The 14,663-nt window shown below is 39.2% G+C and overlaps 1 pseudogene; it reads right to left on the reverse strand.

Moving 5' to 3' along the window:
• Window positions 1-615: 615 nt before the first annotated feature.
• On the reverse strand, window positions 616-13,274 carry LOC117990870 (zinc finger protein 420-like; annotated as a pseudogene).
• Window positions 13,275-14,663: the final 1,389 nt, after the last annotated feature.

Below are 14,663 nucleotides of genomic sequence, written 5' to 3' on the forward strand. Positions count from 1 at the left end.
CACTTCTCATCAAAGTTATCTATGCTGCGACGCGCAGCAAAGCGCAGTGCAGCGCCGCTCTAGTGCGACATGGACGCTGGCATGGCGCTTAGTGCCGCGCTGCGCAGCGCCGCGCCGCTGTAGTGCGATCCGGCCTTAAAGCTAACATCTATTGCAAATATCAAAATATTATAGGTAAGTACAATGCAATAATTAACTAAAATACAATAGGTACATATTATTATTAAAATTAAATTACTTTTTATTTACTATACAACATGTAGTATTAATATCAGGACATCCCAAAACGCTCCCATCTACCTACCCATATACAGTACGCGGCAGAAAATAATGTACATCGACATTTACAGAGAGGTAGCGGTTATATAAAGCACTGTCTCTGAGACCGACAAAACGTCGTATAGGTATGAGTGACAGAGACAACGCTCTAGAAAGCCGAAACGTCATTCTAAAGGCCGATGTAAATTATTATCTGCCGCGTACCTACCTACTCTTACTCCACAATATTATACATACATGCACTCTACACAAAACACATTACAGCATTCTCCTGAGCATTCTCCAGTCGCGGAGTGGGACGTGCGGTTCATGAACGTGATAAAGACTTTTCACCAGTGTGGATTCTCATGTGCCATTTCAGAGAACTTCTATGTGAACATTTGTACTCGCATATCGTACAGGAATATGGCTTTTCGCCAGTGTGAGTTCTCATATGACTTACTAAGTCACTATTTCTGCCACATTTGTATTTGCATAATCTACACTAATATTATAAAGAGGAAAACTTTGTTTGTTTGTTTGTTTGTTTGTTTGTTTGTTTGTTTGTACTGAATAGGCTCAAAAACTACTGGACCGATTTTAAAAATTCTTTCACCATTCGAAAGCTACATTATCCACGAGTAACATAGGCTATATTTTATTTTGGAAAAAAATAGGGTTCCGTAAGATATTTGGGTTTTTCGGACACAAGGTGTAAAAAATCAACCAGAAAAGTTACTTATTTTGCGTACGCTGCCTAAACTATAAAAGATAGAACCATAAAATGTTCTAATTAATTGTAGATCTTATAAATATCTACAAAAAAGTCCGCGACACACTATACCCATCTATGTCGAGTGAGGCACAGCAACCATTTTTTTATTTAAAAATCTTGAATTTTTTTGGACTACATTTAAACGCGTTTATTTTACTCATGCTATTAATCCTTATCAAAATAAATGATTTCATCACTAAGAACAGTTTATGGAGATAATATTTGGTCTTTGAATGATTAAAATTGGACGTTTGGTTTTGAAGTTATGGCGAAATTAAAATATTACGATTTCTGCTGCACGGCCCGTTGTCTACACTAATATTATAAAGAGGAAAACTTTGTTTGTTTGTTTGTTTGTTTGTTTGTTTGTTTGTACTGAATAGGCTCAAAAACTACTGGACCGATTTTAAAAATTCTTTCACCATTCGAAAGCTACATTATCCACGAGTAACATAGGCTATATTTTATTTTGGAAAAAAATAGGATTCCGTAAGATATTTGGGTTTTTCGGACACAAGGTGTAAAAAATCAACCAGAAAAGTTACTTATTTTGCGTACGCTGCCTAAACTATAAAAGATAGAACCATAAAATGTTCTAATTAATTGTAGATCTTATAAATATCTACAAAAAAGTCCGCGACACACTATACCCATCTATGTCGAGTGAGGCACAGCAACCATTTTTTTTATTTAAAAATCTTGAATTTTTTTTGGACTACATTTAAACGCGTTTATTTTACTCATGCTATTAATCCTTATCAAAATAAATGATTTCATCACTAAGAACAGTTTATGGAGATAATATTTGGTCTTTGAATGATTAAAATTGGACGTTTGGTTTTGAAGTTATGGCGAAATTAAAATATTACGATTTCTGCTGCACGGCCCGTTGTCTACACTAATATTATAAAGAGGAAAACTTTGTTTGTTTGTTTGTTTGTTTGTTTGTTTGTTTGTTTGTACTGAATAGGCTCAAAAACTACTGGACCGATTTTAAAAATTCTTTCACCATTCGAAAGCTACATTATCCACGAGTAACATAGGCTATATTTTATTTTGGAAAAAAATAGGGTTCCGTAAGATATTTGGGTTTTTCGGACACAAGGTGTAAAAAATCAACCAGAAAAGTTACTTATTTTGCGTACGCTGCCTAAACTATAAAAGATAGAACCATAAAATGTTCTAATTAATTGTAGATCTTATAAATATCTACAAAAAAGTCCGCGACACACTATACCCATCTATGTCGAGTGAGGCACAGCAACCATTTTTTTATTTAAAAATCTTGAATTTTTTTTGGACTACATTTAAACGCGTTTATTTTACTCATGCTATTAATCCTTATCAAAATAAATGATTTCATCACTAAGAACAGTTTATGGAGATAATATTTGGTCTTTGAATGATTAAAATTGGACGTTTGGTTTTGAAGTTATGGCGAAATTAAAATATTACGATTTCTGCTGCACGGCCCGTTGTCTACACTAATATTATAAGAGGAAAACTTTGTTTGTTTGTTTGTTTGTACTGAATAGGCTCAAAAACTACTGGACCGATTTTAAAAATTCTTTCACCATTCGAAAGCTACATTATCCACGAGTAACATAGGCTATATTTTATTTTGGAAAAAAATAGGGTTCCGTAAGATATTTGGGTTTTTCGGACACAAGGTGTAAAAAATCAACCAGAAAAGTTACTTATTTTGCGTACGCTGCCTAAACTATAAAAGATAGAACCATAAAATGTTCTAATTAATTGTAGATCTTATAAATATCTACAAAAAAGTCCGCGACACACTATACCCATCTATGTCGAGTGAGGCACAGCAACCATTTTTTTATTTAAAAATCTTGAATTTTTTTTGGACTACATTTAAACGCGTTTAATTTACTCATGCTATTAATCCTTATCAAAATAAATGATTTCATCACTAAGAACAGTTTATGGAGATAATATTTGGTCTTTGAATGATTAAAATTGGACGTTTGGTTTTGAAGTTATGGCGATATTAAAATAATACGATTTCTGCTGCACGTATTATATAAAGAGGTAATGTCGTTAAGTTTGTTTGTAGGGGGTAATCTTTAGAACTACTGAACCGATTTTAAAAATTCTTTCACCAGTAGAAAGCTACATTATTCCTGAGTGACATAGGCTATACGGGATCTTTAAAAACCTAAATCTACGCGGGCGAAGCCGCGGGTATCAGCTAGTTTACAATAATGAGGCTTTTCACCAGTGTGAGTTCTCATGTGCGACACTAGACGACTATTATGTGAAAATTTGTACTCGCATATCGTACAGGAATATGGCTTTTCGCCAGTGTGAGTTCTCATGTGTCTCACTAGCTTGCTACTGTCTACACATTTGTAATCACATAACTTACACGAAAATGGCTTTTCACCAGTGTAGGTTCCCATGTGCCCCACTTGTTTATTATTTTCTACACATTTGTAATAGCCGACCCCACGTAGCGTGGGATAAGGTAAGGAAGAAGAAGAAGATTTGTAATCGCATACCTTACACAGAAATGGCTTTTCACCAGTGTGGGTTCTCATGTGCCTCTCTAGACTACTATGTTGTGCATATTTGTAATCGCATAACTTGCACGAAAAAGGTTTCACACCAGTGTGAGTTCGCATATGCTTCTTCAACTGACTTTGATATTTACATTTGTAGTGGCAAATCTTGCAAGTGAACCGTCTTACTGCAGCGTGAGTCTTTATATGTTTAACTAAGATACTTTTTCGTTTGCACATTATTCTACAAATGTCACAAATTAACCAGTTTCCCTCAGTGTGTGAACTATTTTGTAATGAATTGTTACATTGTTTGTTATTTACATTCTTCAAACAATCAGTTTCACTTTTCGATACAATTAATTTTACTGCATTAATGTCTAGTTCAACGTGTTGTGTTGTAGCGACTTCATTCTGACTTGTTGCATGATAACTGAAATCTTTAGACACAATATTCTGATTGACACACTTCTTAGGGATTTTGATAATATCGTATAATTTAACTACGCAATTTGTTAATCTATTAATGTTTACGTTCATTTACAACTGATATCGGATGTCTGGCTTTCGAATTCGCCATTGTCAATTTGAAAGCCTGGTTTACTTTCCCGCACTGCATCGGTATCTTCATTTTCTGTCTCTTTATCTTCATTATATGTCGCGAGTCTCGCAGACAGAGGAGCGACTGAAACAAAAGAATATTTCTTGTTTCATACATTAAGTGGGACAAGCTGATTCATAATCAATCAACAGTTCAACTCCATGCCCGTATACTTTGATCATTCATAATCACGTGACACGTTATCTGTCGCTCTGGCTGCGCACTTATGGCACGCTATTGCCATAAGTGGCGTCCAACTAACATGTGATGACTCCTTCACATTATATTAACAACTTTCTAAGACACTCGCAAGTTTTAGACATCGGTCGTCTATGGACTGCAAAAGCCGCCAAAAAATGCATGCCTTGATCAGTACGCTTATAATGTGAAGGTCTCTTTTTTACTCCATCATAGAGTGACGCTTTATGACAAGGCCTTATAATGTTAAGGCGTTCTCAGTTCTTATGTTGTAAATAATGGCCGCTACAAAATATCCCAGCATTTGACATTTATTTTAATCCATTAAACGCTTTCCATATAAATTCAAACAATGAAGCAGCAATGTAGAACCAATCTGTCAAATGAGATCGGTGACTATCATTTAGTTTAGAGAATCACCCCGCTGCAGCCACTCGTTAGGCTGTCACTGTCACCAACTTGGTACTAGTTGATATTTCTATGTACAGTGCTTAGGTACTACTACTACAACACACAACCAGTGGTTAAGTATTTCATATTCATTTATTTGCGATCATGTACAGTTGGATGGTGGATGCTTGAAGGCCGGACCGCACTACAGCAGCGCTGCGCGGCGCGTCACTTCGCGTCAAAGTCCTCTATGCCGCGACGCGCAGCAAAGCGCAGTGCAGCGCCGCTCTAGTGCGACATGGACGCTGGCATGGCGCTTAGTGCCGCGCTGCGCAGCGCCGCGCCGCTGTAGTGCGATCCGGCCTTAAAGCTAACATCTATTGCAAATATCAAAATATTATAGGTAAGTACACTGTAATAATTAAAATACAATAGGTACATATTATTAAAATTAAATTACTTTTTATTTACTATACAACATGTAGTATAAATATCAGGGCATCCCAAAACGCTCCCATCTACCTACCCAGTAGTACCTACCCATATACAGTACGCGGCAAAAAATAATGTACATCGATATTTACAGAGAGATAGCGGTTATATAAAGCACTGTCTCTGAGACCGACAAAACGTCGTATAGGTATAGGTGACAGAGACAACGCTCTAGAAATCCGAAACGTCATTCTAAAGGCTGATGTAAATTGTTATCTGCCGCGTACCTACCTACTCTTACTCCACAATATTATTCTTCAGCATTCTCCAGTCGCGGAGTGAGACGTGCGGTTCATGAACGTGATGAAGACTTTTCACCAGTGTGGACTCATGTGCCATATCAGATTATTTCTATGTGAACATTTGTACTCGCATATCGTACAGGAATATGGCTTTTCGCCAGTGTGAGTTCTCATGTGAATAACTAAGTCACTATTTCTGGCACATATTTGCATAATTTACAATAATGAGGCTTTTAACCAGTGTGAGTTTTCATGTGCATCACTAGATGACTGTTATGTGCACATTTGTAATTACATAACGTACAAATAAATGGCTGTTCACCAGTGTGAGTTCTCATATGCATCATTAGATGACTGTTATGTGCACTTTTGTAATTACATAACGTACAAATAAATGGCTTTTCACCAGTGTGAGATCTCATGTGCAACACTAAATGACAATTTCGTACACATTTGTAATCGCATAACTTACAGCAAAATGGCTTTTCAGCAGTGTGGGTTTTCATGTGCCTCACTAGACTACTATTTTGTGCACATTTGTAATTGCATAACATACAAACAAATGGCTTTTCACCAGTGTGAGTTCGCATATGATTCTTCAACTGACTTTGATATTTACATTTGTAGTGGCAAATCTTGCAAGTGAACCGTCGTACTACAGCGCGAGTCGTTATATGTTTAACTAAGAGACTTTTTCGTTTGCACATTATTCTACAAATGAAACACCTTCCCCCAGTGTGTGAACTATTTTGTAACGAATTATTACATTGTTTATTGATTACATTGTTCAAACAATCAGTTTCACATTGAAAAGTTTTCGATACTTTTACTGCATTAATGACTGGTTCAATGTGTTCATTCTGACTTGCTTTTTGATAACTGATATTATGTTTTTTTCTATTGAAATAACACCTAACATCTTTACGTGTTTCTGTCAGAGATCCATCTCGTTTTGATACAACTTTCTCAGATAAAACATCGTATGACTTCACAACACTGTGTGTGGACATGTTGTATCGGGAACTGACGTTTGTATCGGCTTCATCAGTTGGGAACACTTTTATTTCGTTATTTGTGGCAAGACTCGCGGGCAGAGGAGCGACTGAAACGAAACATTTTGACTATTTCCTTGTACATAACGTTGCTCTATAAAATATGTGTAAAGTGATAATTAACGGTTTATCTTACCAGAGGTCTGAGCCGCGTGTGTATGTGTAGAAGAGCTGGGATCTGCCTGCCTGTGAAATATATCAGATTGTATCTAGAGTGTATATAATATGTTTCTCAATAGCTCAACCGGTATAGGAGTGGACTGAAAACCGAAAGGACGACGGTTCAAACCCCGCCCGTTGCACTATTGTCGTACCTACTCCTAGCACAAGCCTGACGCTTAATTGGAGAGGAAAGGGGAATATTAGTCATTTAATATGGCTAATATTCTTATATAAAAAAAAAAGTATAAAAGGTCATGTTAACAGAAGACGAAGGAACGAAGCCAAGCGGATGTACCCCAAGACGCTGGACAGACCAGCGGGGTGATTCGCTAACTCAGTGTCTAACACTGAATGATAGCCACCAAGCTCATTTGACATTGGTTAGTTCTACATTTCCTATCTAACGCTAGTCCGCGCCAACCCTTTGGCAGGTCATCCTCCCATCTCCTCTGTTAGATAGGAAAAAATGGAGAAGTCTAGAGGAGGCCTATGTCCAAAGAGCACAACCTAAACTGTAAACTGCTGGTGTTACTAATTTTTTTAGAATAAATTATGTAGGATAGGATAATTAAATAATAGGAAATAAGAAATTAGTAATACGTTTAGTTAGTAATATAAGATGTAAAACTAGTGTATCAGTGAATAAAGGCTATTTTATTTTATTTTTATTTATTTATTTTATTTAGTTCTACATTGCTGCTTCATTGAGTGATAAGCATAAATATTTTTTCGTAGAAAACCTACAGTGGATTAAATAAAAATAAATATCAAGCCAGCTCGGTGAGAGGAGAGCCGTGCTTAGTAGTGAGCCAGCGGGGGGTGCATGATGACTGAACTTTAACTGGAACTAAACGTTATTGGTACTGGCTGGTATACTGACCTGTTCTCAGTGAGGAGTGAGGAGTGTGCAGAGCTGGAGCTCACAGCTGTATGAGGCTTGCACACTTGTGACGTGTCACATTCCACTTCGACGTCACCGGTCTGCCAAAAAATAATAAATGCATGTAACCTTTATGCACGATTTAAGTAAAAGTATAAACCGATCAAGTGCGAGTCGGACTCGCACACGAAAGGTTCCGTAATCTATACCATCGTACAAGAAATAACACTTTTTAATCTTTTTTGTGATGTAATCATAAATTCATGGTTTTCGGATTTTTCTACTTGTGCTATAAGACATTGCTACCTGCCGAATTTCATGATTCTTGGTCAACAGGAAGTACCCTATGGGTGTTGATTTCCTTGACGGGTGTTGACAGACAGACACACATAAAGTTATCCTATAAAGGTTCCTTTTATTCTCTAAAGATTTAGAACTTGAAAAATGGAATCCCGTTTTTAGGGTTCCAAAAGGAAAAAAAAGGAACCCTTTGAGTAAGGAATCCTAAAAAGCAAAATATAGTGAAAAATTAAAGTTATTGTTTTTAATAAAAAGTCGCAATTTTTTCATATGGGCCGTTAATAGTGGAAAACAATCTCACCTCGATTTTAGCGCTTTTATGTCGCATATATGTATGTTTCGTCTTGAGAGCTTTACAAATAGCTTCATCCAGTGATTTTGTTTCCAACATAATGCGGTAGTCGGATATGTCATCATCACTAGAAGCTACAAACTCATCTTTGACACTGTCTACAATATTGTCATCTTCATTGGACACTTCCATGACTTCATCAACTGACATAGAGTCATCACTTCCTTCAGTTTTCACTATGATGGGTCCAGTTTCCTGTAATTCTGGTTGATTGTCTTCTGAGAGGTTTTCCAGTACGTGTAAGTCACAGTGGTCAGGTCCTAGCGTTGTGACCACCATATCACTCTTTAGTTGGTGTTTTGAGCGGTTTATCATTTTGATATGTTTTCTTGTTATCTGTTGAGAAACAAGTTAATGTACATTACAAGGATATATTTTTTATTTTTTTTATTTTTATTGAAAAGGTTCGCTAGCGATTTTTACAAAAATGATCTTAAATTACATAAAGTTAAGTTACATGACGTTGTTTGTAAAATCATTTGAAAGCAAACACTACATGCACATTCACACAATTTACATGAAAACAATTATTAATCATAAATATAAAAAGAATACAAGTTTAAAAGATAATTCAGTACTCACTAATGTGAGTGCGTGTATTTTAATCAACAGCTGAAGTTGACAAATAAACTATTAATAAACTTAAATCTAAAACAAAACATAAAATTAAAACTAAAATAAATTAAATTAAATCTAAAATCTCATCGAGACCACCGCAGCGAGGCATTGTACCCAAGATGCTGGCAGCATTACCCCTTTGGATGGCCAAACTAATTCTTTGACCAAGGTAGCTGCCAGCTCTCGGGTTTCGCAAATTCTTCAAAAAGAGCTCGAGCCCCCGGGCCCCACGACCCCAAGGTCTCTAAACCAAAAGGCACGAATACGAAGCTCCCATCGAGATTTTCATATTTGCGCCTCTTGGCCTGTTCGGCGCTGATGGCCGCTGCACCCGCCATAGAGGTCGCCTGAATGTGGGATGCAGCTAAAGTGTCTACTCAAGGACCATACTCACTAATTCATGTTTTTCAACTAAGTCCATCATCAGTGCACGGGCTCTCAAGCTCTTGTCTCTAAATCTACCAAAGTATACCAAATTGTGAACACATTGCACACAAAGTGTTTGTTTTAAGTTTCCTTGATCACACAACTGAAACAAAATGAATCAAAATGAAACAATCCTTGTTTGTCCCGGTACTGCTTATAAATTTATCAAAAACATTTGACAGTGTAAAGCAAACTGGGTATAACATTTTTGTTATAGATTGCTGTATCATGGGTGTGTATACATGGCTCTATCCTGGGTGTGTATACATGGCTCTAGCCTGGGTGTGTATACATAGCTCTATCCTGGGTGTGTATACATGGCTCTATCCTGGGTGTGTATACATGGCTCTAGCCTGGGTGTGTATACATGGCTCTATCCTGGGTGTGTATACATGGCTCTAGCCTGGGTGTGTATACAATACATAACTAGAAGGTTCCAGGATGAGTCATCGGTGGCCTACGTGCCGAGCGACTCGTCCACCGGGCGCGCCGCGATCAGGCGCGACGCGACGGTGGTGTGACCAAGCCAGCCAATCAGCGCGCCGGTGCGCGCGCATCGCTTCTCCTCCAAGCCTCCTGATGTCTGCGCCGATAAATAGCCGAGCCGGCCGCCCGAGCCGGCAGTCCGTCTGGGGACACTACTCACCGCACACGTCGGAACGTGGCTCACGCTTACGACGGGTGGGTGGTGAAACCAGCAGACGCAACAGGAGGCTCTGATCGTACCCCAGCTTCACTAGGGTCCGTCAGACCGTTCCGCACCCTCGCGTACCCCGTCCGCGTTTACGAGCCGCCGGCGGCTCGCCCGATCCATCCGACCGCGCACCTCACCGGGGAGGGTTCCCTCAGGACTCTGCCCCGGGTTCGGGACGTCCCGAACTTAGCGACTAAGACAAGTGTGTAGTTGCAGTGGTCTTGATATTAAGGATATTGTGTTAATTGTATTAAACGCCCGAGGGCGTGTGTGTCGTGTGTTCATTGCTGTTTGATTTAATCTCCCACAACCCGGTTAGGAATATCTAACGGGACGGAGGTTCGAGCCCTTCTCCCTTATGTACCTAGTGGGGCTAGATCTAGCCCGCTACGTTACAACTTACAGGATGTCCGGTTAACTTTTCATATGCATCTTCCAATTTGTGTTTACTCATTAGAAATAGCTTGCTGTCAGTGTCTAGGCATATCATGCATACCTGAAAATATTCAAGGAGTTAGATAATGTTTGTGATATCCCTGCAAGCTGAGGTTAGAACCTGTGAGTGGATGTATCAAAAAAAATGAGCCTTATCAACCCATGGGAGATTTGACGACTTCAAGAATTTGTTTAAAACTCCAATGTAACAACCCTGCAAACAGCTGATCGCAGAAATGAACTCATAAACAACTTCTGTGAACTCCAAGGACCATTCCCAATATATTTACAATAATATAATTTTTGTACGACAAAACATTCACAGTTACAAAAAAATCAGTGATCTCCATGATAGGCAAACTAGAAACAAAAATAAGCTAGCTACTCCTGCGCTCCGCCTCTGGAAGGTGCGAAAGTCATTTGTGGGAATGAGTGTAATATTTTATAATAAAATTCCACAAGCAATTTTAGACTTGCCTTTACACAAGTTTAAAAAATGTGTTAAAAGTATGCTCCTAAAAAAAGCATATTATACAGTCGCAGACTATGTAAACGATAAAAAAGCTTGGATTTGACTCGCTCCAGCAATGCACGGGGCTGCAATGGCTTGTATAGTACGGTATAATAACATTGTAAATTGAAAAATTAAAAAGAGCAACCGCCGAGTTTCTTGCTGGTTCTTCTCGGTAGGAACGGCATTCCGAACCAGTGGTAAATTAAACCTGACTATTCATAAGCACTTTTAAAAAGTTTACATGAATAAAAAAACATTCTATTCTATTCTATTCTATTCATTGGAATGTTTGTCAAGCAGCACAGGGGGTAAAAGAATCTACGGCACTAACTATATGGGTACTATACACCTCATAGGTCATGTTATATTATGATTTATTATTCCTACTACTAGTTGCTTCTACATTACTATTTCCTTATAATGCTGCAACAGGTATGTGACGAAAAAAGGTAATTTAAGATCTAATAAATATTACATCTTATATTCTTCTCAATCCGTTACTTTTAATTTACTTATCACCACCAATATTATAAATGTGAAAGTGTTTGTTGGTTTATTGGTTTGTCCTTCAATCACACTGTAGTGGAGCAATAAATATAATTAGTTGAATGCTACTTGTATACATGAGGCTACTTTTTATCTCCCACAGGATTTTTGAAAATCTAAACCCACAAAGTTGCAAGCATTAGCTAGGTAACAACACATAACAAGAAATTATAAATTACCTGCACCATTGAAGGAATAGCACCGGTACCAATTTGCCTTAAGCCACTTTCTGTTTCATGAATGTCTTCATTTAGGAAATGCTGTGAGCACACCACGGCAGTGTCTGGCAGGTCGTCTTGTTTGCCGAGGGCTCTAAGCCAAGCAACACGGAGATGTACTTCACTGGGGAATCTGGAAATTACTTTTAAGTTGAACATAAGCAAACAAACCTGCACCATAGGAACTTGTTTTACACAGTTGAACCATCTATACCCATTTTTTTATTTTATTCAGATACAAGTTCGCCCTTGACTGCAATCTCACCCGGTGGTAAGTGATGATACAATCTAAAATGGATACGGGCTAACCTGGAAGGGATATGGCAGTTTTATTAAACCCATACCCCTTTGGTTTCTACACGGCATCGTACCGCAAAGATAAATCGCATTGACGGCACGGCTTTGCCGATAGGGTGGTAACTAGCCATGGCCGTAGCCTCCCACCAGACCAGACCAGAAATTTAAAAATATTAATTTCCAAAGCCCTGCCGGGAATCGAACCCGGGACCTCCCACTAACAAGACCACAGCGCTTACCACTTCACCAGTCATCAGTCATCAACATCATTGTCAACCGATAGACATGCACAGCAGGACATATGTCCCGTTTAGGGATTTCCACACACCATAGTCTTGCACCGCTCCAATCCAGCAGCTCTATGCTACTAGTTGGCTATCGTCTATTCACCACTGGGGGAATCACTAAAGCTGTGCTTTCAGATGCAAGGTCACCATTCTAGTACCTTGGGACCCCATCCTCTATGGGTTTATCAATGTGCCTTAAACTATGCAACCCATTGAGCTGTCAATTACTCTGGTCCTTCTACAGATCTTCTCATATCCGATTTGATTATGTAGAGAAACTCAACGCAAAGTTCTCTCCACTGAGTGTCTCTATACTTTCGTGAAGCCTATAATATTAGCAACTATGTGTCAGATTATGTCATTACTAGCAACACACACTGTCTGATAACTTTGGTCTTAAACAAAGAGGAATTTTAGACACGAAGACATCTCCAAGTTTTATACACAGAAAGCAGTCATATATAGAGTACACACACCCTTTGAAAGCCCTTGCTTTGCTGCAAACTGCAGGGCAGTGTTTCAATGACCAATATTTACCTGTCTAGAAGTCCATGGAAGGTTTTTTTTTACTTCTGGTCCCTCCGAGAAATACATTGCTAATGTGTTACAATGCTAATGTAAATTAACTTAGGTAGCACCTTAATTCAGTAGTTTTTAATAAGATTCCAGGGAGGTACCACGGGACTACAAAGTCAAGGACCACCAGCGTAACTAACCGAGCTGTACTGATTCTGCTCAGACACCTAATTACTACGGCTATTACGACTTACGAGTCAATTCAAATAATTCAATCAATGAATTGTTACATTATACTTACCTATGAAAACTAATCCCATTACCCTCCCTTTCTGATACATTGTCCGAAGTATTTTTGCAGAAAGGTACACAACACCGCATTTTCAAGGACTCTTGTTATAACTTTTATCTCAAGCAGCTAGCAAGGAGCAACCAGCGGGCGAAGCAATTATAATTATTTTAAGTAATCACTGTAAATGGGTGGGTAACTACTACGTTGAGACAGGACTTTTCCAACAATTTTTATATTATAGAAACGAAAATGAGAATTGAGATGGGTAAAATCACAGAGTACATTATGTAAAATCATAAAATAGCTAGACCACAGACAAAGACCACAGAACACTCGCATTTATAATAAGGGTACTGACTACTGATAGTTATCAGAGTTTTTTATTTTTGATGATTTTTTACCTCCCTAGCGCAGCGGTAAGCGTTGTGGTCTTATTAATGGGAGATCCCAGATTTGATTCCCGGCAGGGATTTGGAATTTTATAATTTCTAAATCTCCGGTCCGGTGGGAGGCTTCGGCCGCGGCAAGTTACCATCCGTAGCTTGAAGTTTGACAAGCATGTGGCCCAAACTGTTAACAACAGCACTAAGCCAGCTAATGCCCAGGAAAGGAGGACCAAGAGCCAGCAAAAGAAGGATCCTAGTATCAGTGGCACACTCGGTGATGCTGTACGGAGCACCAGTCTGGGGCCAAGCACTCCAAATGGCTAAATAAAGCAACATGCTTGGCAGAATACAGCGGCGACTGGCTATCCGAATCTGTGGTGCATACCGGACAATATCTAAAGAAGCTGTCATGGTCATAGCAGGGACGATACCCATAGAAAGGCTAGTCATGGAAAGAATGAGGATATTCAAAGGAAAAGACCAAAAAACCCCACAGGAACAGCGGCAACGCACCCTAGGAGAGTGGGAAAAGGAGTGGAAGGAAAGAGGAAAGGGGCAATGGACTAGAGACCTCATACAGGACCTCCGAAAATGGATTAATAGGAAACACGGGGAAGTCGATAAATTAATCACACAGGCACTGAGCGGGCACGGAGTATTCAACACTTACCTGCATGCCATCGGCAAGGCACCCAGCGACAACTGTCCCTACTGCGGTGAGGAGGACACACCGCACCACGCAATTTTTGAGTGCAGCATGTTCGCAGAAATAAGGAACGAAGCACGTGGAAACGGAGAACCTCTCACGAAGGACAGTTTGGTGCCACAGATGCTAAACGATGAAGAGGGGTGGAATAAGGGTGCAAAATGCTCCAGGAAATAATGAGGAAGCGTGTGAACGACGAATGGTCCAGGCAAAGGGCAAACGAGGCCTGACCGGACAGCCCCTATCCTGAAGATTTGCGTATTGCAGTACCGGGGAAGGACGGCCAGCGAAGGGAGGAGGTTTTAGTCCGTAGGTCGCTGAGAAAGCCTCAGTGAAGTCGGGCATGCCAATTGGTATCCATGAGGATTTCCTCCTACCCAAAAAAACAAAAAAAAAGTTACCATCCTACCGGCAGAGCCAAGCGCCAAGCGATTTAGCGTTCCGGTACGATACCGTGTACAAACCAATAGGGTACCTATGGGTTTAATAAAACTGCCACACCCTTTC

The sequence above is a fragment of the Maniola hyperantus genome, chromosome 18 (assembly GCF_902806685.2).
Source record: "Maniola hyperantus chromosome 18, iAphHyp1.2, whole genome shotgun sequence".
In the NCBI taxonomy this organism is placed as follows: Eukaryota; Metazoa; Arthropoda; class Insecta; order Lepidoptera; family Nymphalidae; genus Maniola; species Maniola hyperantus.